Here is a 12597-nt window from a genome sequence, read left to right on the forward strand (position 1 = left end):
AGGCAGATGGGAAGGTATCAGCCTCGTCTTGGCCAAAAAGATAATGATGTGTTTAATTTTACTTCCTTTTAACATAGAGATTTGCCTGAATAGAGAGCACAGTGCACAGGTAGAGACGTCATACTGCATGAAAGACTGGCAGGTGTGTGTTTTTGTGTTAGGACTTCCTCTGTGATAGAGCCATGGAAAAACATTAAGGAACTCAATAGGATGCAAAAACATCAAAGCCTTTAAATGCACTCAAGATTTTATCGAGCAAACCCTTTGTTTAGACTTGTGTCAGGCATTAGCATAGAACTCATATTTATACGGTTTTTAAAAAATACATCTTTTTGAGCGTGAGGGGGTGTGATTCAGTAAAGCACTTGCCTAGAATTCATGAGACCTTGGATTTGATCCCAGACTCTGCCAAAACAAAACAGAACCTACCAGAACTGGACCCAACAGAATAGAACTTCTTTAAGGTGTCAGGGGACTGAAAAGTTCCTCAGGATGGCAAGGTGAAGCCTATGGTCTCATCATCTCTTTGCTATTCTAATACCAGCTATGTTCCTGAAAAAGAAATGAAACTCTAGAGATTAATGTTGGACAGTAAAGGAGCAATTACAAGCACATGGGAGCGAGCACCAGGCCCTAGAAGCTAAACTATAATACAGATGCAGTTTTAAATGTTTCTTTGCCTTGATTCTCCAAGCAAGTGTCAGCCACAGGGTGGTAAAGGGCACAGTCTTTGCAGTCAGACATGTGTTGCAGTCTTTGCTTTTCACTGAGCTGTGAGATTTTAGGCAGGCTGCGTATGGTGGTACTCACTTGTTACCCAGAGCTCTGGGAAGCTGAGGCAGGAGGATCATAGTTTCAAGTCCAGCCTGGGAAACTTAGCAACTTAGCAATTTAGGGAGACCTTCATCTCAAAATTAAAAAAAAAAAAAAAACAAAAAAAAAACAAAAAAAAAACTGGTGATGTAGCTCAATGGTAGAGCAGCCCCAGGGTTCAATTTTAGGCCAGGTGGTGCCCTGTCTCAGATCCCCACCCTCCTTGTAGACAGAGGTAAAACCTGCCACCAGGAGGGAGGGCACGACGTATGCTAATGTATAGAAATACTTAGCACACACCTGGCACAGTATGTGCTCACTACAGTGCTGCTAGTTCCATGACTCATTTGGACTGAAGCAAGACTGAACCCAAAGAGCAAGGTTCCCGCCCTCATTTAGACCCCACTGCTGTGCACCCCAACGACAAGTTGGCTTGACAGATGCTGGTCCGGTTTACAGCAGAGCATGGTGTTTTATAGAACATTTGCATTTTGTTAAAGGCCCAAAGCAATACTTTATTTTCTATATATATTATTTATTCAAATTATGTAAGAGAACTAATTTTAAAAATTTTACCCCTTTGCACTTAGATTTCTGACTCTGTGGGGTCGCGGATATTTGCACTCTGTCTGCATGATCTTGTTCCTAGGGTTGCGGGCACAATGGTACTCAAAGGTGCAAGATAAACTCCTGACTATGCTAATTGCAAAGGCATCAAGCTTCGTGGCCTCTAGTTAACCGCAGAGATCATCACGCTGAAGAGCAGAGGTCACAGTGAGTTAGGGTGGGTGGTGGCACCGGGAGAGCTCCCTTGGGATGCTGTCCCCACGTTCTCTGCCTGCTGACCCCCTTGACCTCAAACCTACAGGTCTCATTCAGTCAGCCTTCACTCTTTCCCTGCCTCCCTCCCTTTCTCTCTCTCTTCTCTGGCTGTGTTGCATTTTCTTTGTCTTTGTGAATCAGAGGGCTCAGGGAAGGGAAAGAGAGGGACTGGAGACCCACAGTCTTTTGATGCCAGCTCTGGGTTTATAAATGGAAACGTTTAAGAAAAGTCACCAAAAAAAAAAAAAATCCGTTTTTCTTTCTGCTGCTATTGAACTGAGAGCTACATCTGAGGTGGCCCCAGGCCCCAGGGAAGCCTTGCCCAGGAACTATTTGTTGATTCATTGATTAGGCGGCATGGAGGGAAGGGGCATCCAGTGCGGAGATTCCCTCAGTAGTGGAAGCTTTGAACGCTGGGCTGCCGTGTGCGGTGCATGGCTTCGCGGTGACCTTCCAGCCACTAATCTCCTCTAAGAACTGAATCAAAGCAGTTCAGGGATTTTGTCAGATGGGTTCTGTCTACAGTTGGGCTTCTGGCAGTTGCCGGAGAAGGTAATACATTCTTCGCAAGGATGTGAATTTCCCCTTTCTTTCTTTCTTGAAAGGAATGAAGAGAAGGTGCCAGCGGAGATCTCTAGAGAGGGACCCTGTTTATCCACGGTGCTGTGCAGGCAGGGACAGCTGTGAGGGGGAGCGGTTCTCACACTCACCCGTCAGCCCCTCCAGCGCTCTCTTCCCAGGGCGGGAAGGAAGCCTGTGCGTGGAGCTCGTGCCACCCGAATGACAGTGCTGCCCATCGCCTGTCTGGGTGGCGATGGTAGAGTGTGAAAGGCTACGCTGGCTACTCCTTGTCACAATAGGTGAATGAGTTATCCAGAGTCACACCCGCTTGGGACTTGTAAAGTCAGGACTAGAGTTTGGCATGTCTCATTCCCAAGCTAGCACTTTTTTGAGAGCGCCTGGGTTCCAGTGGAATAGACTATAAAACAAAGAGCTTACTTGTATATCATAGAAGGAAGAAAAAATTCCACTTTACCAACTAAGGCTGAGGCAGAAGGATTCCTGGGAGTTCAAGGCCAGCCTGAGCTATGTAGTGAGACCCTGTCTTAAAAAGCCAAACAGAACAAAGAATCCGATTTAGGACACAGTGAGACAATCCCAGAAGGATTGGCAGGATTGTGTAGGTCTGGTATAAATCCTAGAGTATAACAGCGCTGTGAAACCATTCTGGGCTATGGGGTTTTTGGTCATAAAATTGGACAAAAGGATCTATAAAACCTACATTTCAGGTGTGCTGTGTGAATTAAAGAAGATTACGTATGCAAAGGGTCCTGTCCAGTGCATGACCCAAAATGCACAGTAAACACCATCGTCAAGCCTTTTCCTTTTGTAAGATTGGTGGAGGAGTTGTATTCAGTCACATTATCCACAGAAGGCTCCAGGTGTGCCTGCGGAATGGGCTAGCTCATGGTTTTCAGCACCTGCTCTCACAGTGATACATGTGGAAAATGCACACAAAGAATTACTGCTCGCAGTCGGTGGATGGTAGAGGGAGCAGTGGTGATAGCACAAGAGGACCCTGGCTCACTGTAACAGTTCCTGCCAGCGTATCAGCCCATCCAGAAGAGGCCACCCTTCCTGGAGGAAGATGACCTGAGAAGTGTCCCCACACTGCAGCTCTGGACCTGGACTCCAGGCCTGGACTCCTTCCTGTGATGAGGTCGGAGTGGATCTGCTTTGAGACCCCCCTTTGTCACCCTGGGCCAGGGTAACAATGGCAGCCACTCTGGGCTTGCAGTGAGCACTGAGTTAACCCACAGGTGGGTCACTGGGAGAAGCTCGGGTGCGCTGACACCCAGCAGTGACAGAACCAACTCTGTCCCTTCTCACACATAGGCACAGCAGACTTTCTGAAGTCCCCTGTGCTTTTTAACTATAGGTGTAAGTTAGTCTACAGGGAGGAGACTAGGTGTTTGACACCGTGTAATCCTCTTTTTTGATCCACAGCTTGAACTCTACCTAAGTAACTGTTAGAGAACCTTCAGGCACTCAGTGTGCCTTGCTTTCTCTCCAAGGGCACGGATAAGAAAGAGTTGCGCAGTTTCCCAGAAGTCTCTCCTTAGGGTCCTGGTGCGGTGGCCATGTATAGCGGCTCCCAAAGCTGTTGTCTGGATTTTGACCTCCACCCTGCTAAAGATTTCTCTCTTTATTTTAGTGAGTTTTTCTTCTAGTTGATAAGACTGCCAGCATCTAAGATCTGGGGGACACACGGGGAGAAGAGAGCCCTCCTGATCCTCGGTATGGGCCTTGCTTGGGGAGAGACGTGGGATGACCCTCCTCCACTCATCTGCTGTGGCCTTGGAGTCTGGTGACCACCATCCGGTCTTTAGAGGATGATGGAAGGGCTCTGGTTTGCAGCAGGCTTTGCAGCAGATCACACGCTGGGCACTGGAGAGAATCCCAAGCCTCTCTGCCGTGGCCTCCTGGGGCCCAGCAGACGCGATGGCATCTTCCCCAGACAGTCGCCTGCCGCTCCTGTGACATGGCCGGCTGGTGCTCTGTGGTTAAGCAGATGGCACTCTCTCCTGAGAGGCACTTCCTGTGTGCTGGGCTTCTTTTGGAGATGTGGGTTTTGGTGAGTAGAGGGGACCTGGTAAAGAGAAGATGGACCAAACCCGAGTGTGAAAAATGAGATCCAGGACCAGGCAGTATGGAAAGAAGGAAACGGCCAATCTTCCTAATTCTCAAGGTTACCGTCAAGGTCACGCCACCTCCTTAAGTCAGTTTAAACTCGAGTCCTGACAGTGGCCTCCTAGACGAAGATGCCAAGGTCCTTCATGGAGAAAAATCTAGAAGTGGCCCAATTGCCATTTTTCAGTGTTTAAATTCTGGAGGGGAAGAAGAGAGACTTAAAAAGGTGGCTTCTCACCCTCTCCTTTGGGAGCTATGGAGCCGTCCTCAGCTTGAGTCCAGCTGCCTGAGCATATAGCTTGTTTATTAATTGAAGAATGATTTTCGTACAGTTTCCCCTGAACTAACATGCAAAGCAAGTCCCTTCTGTTTTTCTAAATGTATTTCTTCTAATAATACATGATATTTGCATTGTGAAAGTTTATGAAGTCACAAATTATCATTTTCCTTTTTATAGCTGAGTTAACTTAGCAAGATTAAGTGGCTTGTTCAGAGCAACACAGCTTGTTACCAAAAAAAAAAAAAAAAAAAAAAAAAGGAAAGAAAGAAAGAAAGAAAAAATGCAGCAGAGCAGTAGAAATCAAGTCTGCTGCCACTTCCATCCAGTCCCTTTGATCCTGCCTGTCTGGGATGCTGATCTTGGAAGAGGGTTGTTGCAGGGTAGGACTGGAGACGGGACGTGAGGCAAGTTGGGGAAGGGGTCGCAGGCCTGGGTATGTCGGAAGAAGAGACCTGAAGGGTCCATTGGGTATGAATGTGATCTCCATGGTTACAAGATGACACTAAGGCCATCAGATCAGAGCCTGAGGGCTCCCAGGTGGTGGAAGAGACCCCGGCCACACCAAGTCCTCAGCTCCCCTCCCTTTCTGAGGTCACCCGGTAGAATGTAATCTCTGCTTCTCAGAAGACAGAACCGAGAGCGAGGGAGAAGTGACCTTGTGCTTGCAGAAGCTCTGGTCCCACCCTACCCGTGTAACTGGAGAGTAATCCCTGTCGGTAACATCATCTCTGAGACAGAAGAGTGAGATCGCATGCAAGGCCAGATGGTGCAACATTCCTCCACTAAAGCAGCTCGTACCAGTAAGGGGAAAAGCACGTGGCTGACACTCTTTCAGGTATGAGTGCTTCTTCCGCCTGCCTGCGTGAAGTCAGGTGGAGATCAGAAGGTGGGATGAATGCGCATTCTCTCGACCGGGCTTTATTTTATGAGTACCAGGTAAAATAAGATCTGGGATAGCTACCTGTATTGAGGTGAATGTCCTAGCCTCACTTAATTCTAAGACTGTGACCAAGAAATATCTTTTGATAATGGCTCTGAATCTTCAATTTGATCGGGCATAGTCAGCGTCTTGAGTATAGATTCCCAGTAGAAAGACAGGGCACACTATCACTACTGACTCAAAAGTACTGTGTGTCACGTGCAGGCCGAAGGCACCAGTGCCAATAAGTGTCAACTGTATCCCAAGCCATCACATGCCTGCAGGAGCAGCCTCCTGATATTCTCGCAGGACTTTGAGGGTCTCCAGCTCCTGGTTCTCACAGGGACCATGCAAATGTTCAGTGAACAGGTGATGCTTATTAGCAAAAGGGTCCTTGCGCCACCTCGGTGTTGGTACGCTAGAGGTTTTCTCTCTGTTTCCTGTGTCATTTAATAATCAGCTTCATTTCAGTCAAGTTTCACTTTACTACTCCTAGAAATTGGAGGAGAAATATTGCCTCTGTTCACTTGCTGTGTCACACAGACGTAGCACCCAGCAAAGGTAAAAGATAAAGGATCAATTCTTATGGATCTCATAGTTCCAAGCTTTTAAGGCTGTATTACAGAAACTTTGTAATTATTGTGGGTAATCTTGCAGAAAATTAAATGTTGAGTTTGCATATATGAAGAAGTTGGGACCGTTTGCTCCCCACAGCTCCCTAGTGTTGAGCCGCATGCTGTCCCAGCCAGGCAGGAGGTCACGTCTCGCTTTACTGCAGACAAGACGCTGTTTGGGGCGGAAGTGAAAGCCAGGAAGCGGCATGCGGTCTTCTACTGGAGGCGCATTTTCAGAAACATATATCTGTAGTTCACTTACTTATTTGGACCAGTAGTTCTCAGTGAACACCAGGCAACATCTGGACCCACTTGGGAGTGTGCTGATTGGGAAGAGGGTAGTACTGGTGACCAGGGAGCAGAGCCCAGGGGGCTTCTGGCCATGCACAGAAAATACCCCCTGACACCCGGCTGGGAACCATCCCCCACCAAACCTTCCCCAGGTCAAGGTGGAGAAGCCCTGCCTGCCACCTGAAAGCTGATAAGGTAAGAGAGAGCAAGCAGCTTAACTGCTTTCAGACTTTTAAAAGGGCTTCATGGGTTGATTTTTTCCCCCACGGGACATAGACTTGACCAGGAAACTACACACAAGCCACACATTCGCTATAAAAATATTGAAAATGTAGCATCTCCATGGTGGCTAATCAAGCCACCTATAAGGAGCGCCGTCAGTACAGCAGGCTCAGCTACGGCTTTAAGACAGATTACTGAGGGTGCCAGACACTGTTGGAAGCGTCTGTCCCTGTCTCAGCATCCAGAAACCTCCAAGCAGCTTCCATGGCAGGCCCAGGACTGCTCTTCTGGTCCTGGAGCCCGCAGAGACCTGGCCAGGTCTGGGGAGGAAGTGTGAATGCCAGGGCACCAGCCTCAGGTTATCTGGGCCTTATTTCTTTAAATGGCCCTAGCTGCTCCAGGGTTTACTCTGTGGCACCATTATTGCAAAGTGCTTCTCTGGGAAAGCAGGATTGCTCTTGTAAAGCAGGTTTATATTTGCTTCTACGGGGAGGAAGAAAAGAGAAACGATTGTGTAACCACCTGCCTGGCCCCGCGCCTGCTGGGCTGTTCCTCTCCAGGGCCACTCTGGCCTGAACTGGTCTCTGTGTTTTGTGTACATGACAGGGAGTAAGTATCCATAGCAGACAGCTCATAATACCAAGTCACTGTCCTCACTTGTGGCCACCACCATCTGCTTGGACTCATTCTGAATTCACAGAGGGGAGAGGAGGGTTCCTTTTTAAAACAGCGTCTTCTGGGTAGTTTTGACCCTTGATAGCCTCATCTTTGAAAAATAGGTAAAATTCTCATAAGCAAGCCTCAGGAGAGATATTCCAAAATGCATGTAGCCCTGGAATTTTCCCTGAGAATGCCACACGGGAGTCAGAGCCCCAGAGGGGATTTCTGTGGGAACTGGAAAGTTAGCTCCATCTGCTGTTCCCACACCTACTGAGGATCTGGGATCTGGGGAGTCGGGTCCCTCACAGCTATGCATTCTACCTTTGCCAAACTGGTCTTTTGTATTAAACCTAAGCTGCCATCAAAAAACCAGAAAGGATAACATCACAAATCACTAGAAATATATCAGCATTATGAGCAGCAGGATTTATGGGGCACTAATGGATATTCTAGGCTATTTATCTTCTCAGAAGCTGTGAAACACCTCTGCTTTTTTCTTAATATATAAAAGGGCGTCTGGTCGAGGAGGAGAAGGGTCCCAAGCCCAGCACTTGAGTTGGGGCCCACTGGCTTTCTAGGCTTGTTTGCTTGAGGAGCAGTGGGGGTTTGGGGCCCACTGGCTTTCTAGGCTTGTTTGCTTGAGGAGCAGTGGGGGTCAGATGCATTCATGTTCTCTTCTCCCTTTCTGTCTCTTTCTCTTCCCCAGCACAGATTCAGAGTAGAATGTGGTACAGGTATGTTGGGGTTGGGGGACTTTACAGAGTCTGGCAAATGCATTGAGTTGAAATCCAAATGCGTAAGAACTGCCCATGCCTTAGTGAGGGCCTCCTTCAATTTTGTCCACATTAGTGCCATCCTTTTTCAGTCTCCTGGACTCCCTCTGTCTTGTCTGCTATGCTGGAAAGCAGGGGAGTGATTCCCCCAACAGACTGGAGGGACCTTGGCTCCTCCCCAGCGGCTTCTCCCCAGGAGGGTCTTTTAGGCTGGAAGAGACCCAAATTCTGTGCATCAGCCTGGGGGGCTTGGCCCAGGTGATTGCCCATTGTTCGCTTTTCTTGGCTGTAGGATCATTCAGGTTGCCATCTGTGGGATTGGTGTGCCGTGGAGATGAAGCTGCAGTCTGTGGTGGTCTGGGGACCGGGGACCCCTGCTGCAGGCCTGAGAAACATGACTCAGCCCTGCCCTTTCTGCAGAGCAGCAGTTGAGGATGCCACACTTTGCGGATTCTGTTCCTCGGCCCTGGAGCTCTGGAGGATGTCTTGGAAACACCCGCACAGATAGCTGGCACTCTCAATGTTCCCCTCTTGCTCAGGAGAGCTGAATCCGGAGGCTGCAAGCTCCTTCTCTGGAAAGCTCTTCCTGGCCGGTGCAGATCATGCATGGGCCTGGTCACTCCCACCCCGGTTTATAAGGAGTGTTTTATAGTGGGCCCCACAAGGTTGGGTAACCAAAGGGATGTGATAATGAGGACAGACTAAAGGTCACAGGATTGTTGACATGTGTGAGGAGATTGCAGGCTTAGCCTATCAGGTGAGGGAAAGGTTAAGGCACCAACTGTATCCACACTTCAAAGCATGGAGCGGGTTGCTGCGCTAACTTAATTATCTGTGCTATTGATATCTTTGAGGAACATATCTATACCCCAGATACGGTTACCGCGCAGGAGTAGATAGCAGGAGGAGGCTGGTTCAGTTGCCAACTTCCTAAAATGCTTTTTAGAGTCAGCTGGGTTGCTCAGTCCTCTCCTGCTCTCGGATTAAATATAAAAATAACTGTGTAAAGCACACAACCCTCTTTTCCCTGTCTGCTGAAGTGGCAATCTCCTTTTTCTAGAACCCATTAGAGAGGGAGGAGGGAGGGAGGGGTAACAATATCCCCAAACCCCAAAGCCCCAGCCCAGATGTTCTCCCCGCACTGCACCCAGCTCAGCCCAGGAAGAAATAGCTGCTCACAAGGGGACGGCCGCGGCTCCTCTCCGGTTATTTAAGGGTTGACCGGGTAGCATGAACCGTGTCCTTCTCCTTGCTCCTCCTCTCCGTAGCCATGGTAGTGTTATTGACGTCTCCACCAGCACCTTGCAAGGGGAAGAAATACCACCCAAACCAGGTGATGTTTTCGTTTCGAAACCATAAAAGTGTTTGATGTTAAGAGATGCTGGAAACTGTAGACTGGAGGGAGCTGTTTGTCTCTACCTGGTTTTGCTGATCCAAACCAGCCTGGTTCCGGTTTCCACAGAAACAGTGGCACAGTGGCACAACCCTTCCAAAGGAGCCTCCCCCACCCTGCCCCTGACATTTGCCTGCCCTACTAGTCTCCAGGACGGGTTTTCTCTGCCAAGTGCCGCCTCCCTGTTTTAACTCCTTGAAAAGAGGCGTGTGTGTTCCTGCACCTGAGTACCGGGACCCATTTTAGAGCAGGTGATTCCGTGGACCTCCCAGGCAGTGAGATGATTTGAAATGTCAAGAGACAGAATCACCCAGCGCCCTAACAGTGTTGGCGGCCCCAACACTGAACATGGTGCCTTGCTCTTTGACACTGACACGTGGCCCGCTCTTGCAAAGCTGGGACCTTTTGTAAGCTGAGACCAGGGAGAGATCTTCAGCTTTTCCTATTCTCTTGCAGTCTCCCATGCAGTCAGTTTCCCCTCGCCTTCAAAACATGGTCATTTCTATGATAAAAGTATGGTGGAGAGAGTCAGAGGAGCATCACACCAAACCAGCTGCGGTGTCTTGTGTGACATTCCAAATATTAATACAAATAGAATTAATTCGCACGCCAGGGTGGCTCAGGGATCCATCTGAAGTTGGCACTTCACTTTAATTCGAGATTTCTCCGTGACTGCCCATGTTGAAAAATGCTTGCTAAACAAGGCAGTGCTGGGCCGCCCTCCGTCTGTAAATTCACTCCGATTCAGTAACTAGCACTTGATCTCCAGTAGGAGCACATGGAGGTGACAGGCCCATGGCTACTGTATGCCCTTGGTGGGCAGGGAGGTTTCTGGCAGATGTCATAGCTGCTATGTGACTCTGTGATCACCTCATTTGTTTTACTTGGGGGAAAGAGCAAACGTGGTGCATGGGTCCTGCGTGGATTCTTTAAGTGCGCAATTCTCAGTTCCTTAGAAAACGCTGGGCTTTAGCATGCAGCCAGGCTGCAGGCGGACAGTCTCCTTGTAGCCTGCCTTAAATTTAGACTGTGGGCTAGGTGAGACAAAAGGGAGACTTTTGCCTTCTGGTCTGGTCTGCCCCCCCCCCTCCCCCGAGTTTTTCTATTTCTGCTCAGTGAATTTAATAAAGAAACTATCTTGGAGTAATAATTCCTACAAGCCCTGGACATTCCTTTGGGCGAAGAGGACTGACCTTTCCCTGTTTTTAATAAAATCTCTGCGGATTTGGGCTCGAGTCTCCTGGAGTCCAGTGTAACCGGCTCTCTATTCCATATTTAAGGGTGGGGCAAGCACTTCCTGCCTGTCATTTGGAAGGAACCAGACGGTCCTGGCAACAGCAGGTTTGGGGAGGTTTCCTCCTCAGGCTTGTTCTGCTGATGCTCCTGTACATGCATTTAGCTTCTTGGATTCGTATTAGCGCCTGCTTTTTGGAGGGGGTTTGGATTTGGTTATTTATTTTTGTTTTCTAAAAGCACTGAGAGGCATGACTTTTACAACCTGGCGCTGAATTAAGCTCTGGTGATTGGCAGGCTATTTTACCCTAACTGTGACACTGGCAATTTTAAAAGCTTCTTTTTGCCTTTGTCTTGAGCGAGGAGCATTTTACACATTATTAACTCTTGAAAATCTCAGTGGATGGATAATTTGGAATGGAAGAACTTAAGAAACAAAGAACAAACCCTATAGATCCCTTAGGATTGTTCTTTATGGTTACTCAAAGTATTCAGTATACTAAATTTTAAGAGTCCATGTATGAATGTGAGATACATCTTGAAACAGAATAGCAGGTATAATATGAGAATGTCGCAGGACTGTCTTTGTCAAGGTGCAGGAGGATGCCTGTCACTTTGTTCTAGCTGTATGGGCACCAGGCATCCTCAGAGGTCTGTCTGTCTCTCTGGTCTTCAATGTCCTTTTGACTTCTAACTCAAAGTACACTTACCCCTTAGGCCCTAGCATATTCCCTGAGAAATGCAGTAATTTAGAGGCTTGAGGAGATAAACTTAATTAGCAAACATAGTATGGCAAGCGAATTCCTACTGACCCTAACAAACAAGGTTGGGGGCATCTTCCATGGAAAGGGCCCCTCACTCTCCACCTGCTTCCGGTGCGGAGCTCCAGCCAGGGCTTAGCTTCTGTCCTTTCTCCTTAGTTTGCTCAGTTTAATTATACAAATGTGAGAATCCAGTGAATGGTGAAGGTGTAAAGAAGTTCAGAGGAAAGAGGAAAAAAAGTCACTGGACTCATAAAACCCTCTAAGTGAATCCACATTATTTTCCAAATTAAATATAGCTTTGCAAGGACATTTGCCAGCCTTCCGGATACCACTCCAACTGGCATTTGCTAGCATTCTCCTCCACTTCATCTGTGGGCTTTGTTTTGAGTTCTCAGCTGGAGACTGGATGGCAGGGAGCAACTCAGTGGGTTTTTAAAAGAGTTTTAAATTATAAATACAACATAAAGAAAACTATATGAGTAAAATGCATGGCCTGGTATATCGCGTGTCTATTGCACTGTTTTAAATATCAAACGTGTTATGTGCCAGCCGGGATGAGACAGAATTTTGGTGTTCAAACCTCCTTCACTTCCCTACCCAACAACAGCTTTTTGCTCCCCACATAAATAACCACTATCCGGTTGTAGGGATCACTTCCTTTCAACTTAAAAAATATGTTTATTGTCCACTCTGCATTCTCAAACATCATAGTGAGGCCCTGCCCACTTAAAAATTAAACTGCCTTTCACCCCGTAAATTCCTCCTTCCTCCCATTTATTTGTTTGTAACTTCGTGTTGCAGAACCAGGGCCGCCAACCCGTAGGGTTTCTCGGAGCCTGAGTTGGGGACAGCACTCAGGCCAGAGTCGCCCGTGTGCCTGTGTGTTGCAGTAGGCTGGCCCTGGGTAGCGAGGGCTGGTTCCGACTTGGGTTTGTTTAACTGCCCTGGAAAGACTCTTCTTGGTGCTTGGCAAGGTGCAGAAGGGGGCATCATCGAAGCCCAGCTTGTCCCGCAGCAGCCAGCGGGAACCTCAGCGAGTGGCTCCCAGAGTCCTGTTGTTCTCATCACTTTAAAGCCCTCCTGACTGCCGGGCTATCTGGTGATCGAGATGTCCCTGGCGAC

The 12597-nt window shown here is 48.1% G+C and overlaps 1 protein-coding gene across 12 annotated transcripts in view; it reads left to right on the forward strand.

The window, feature by feature from the left end:
* Esrrg (estrogen related receptor gamma) overlaps positions 1–12597 on the forward strand; it is a 540107-nt gene that overhangs the window by 51991 nt on the left and 475519 nt on the right. The gene's annotated exons all lie outside the window — the stretch shown is intronic.

Source organism: Cavia porcellus, unplaced genomic scaffold (assembly GCF_034190915.1).
Source record: "Cavia porcellus strain 051 isolate PalLab524CR breed Dunkin Hartley unplaced genomic scaffold, mCavPor4.1 scaffold_26, whole genome shotgun sequence".
Classification (NCBI taxonomy): Eukaryota; Metazoa; Chordata; class Mammalia; order Rodentia; family Caviidae; genus Cavia; species Cavia porcellus.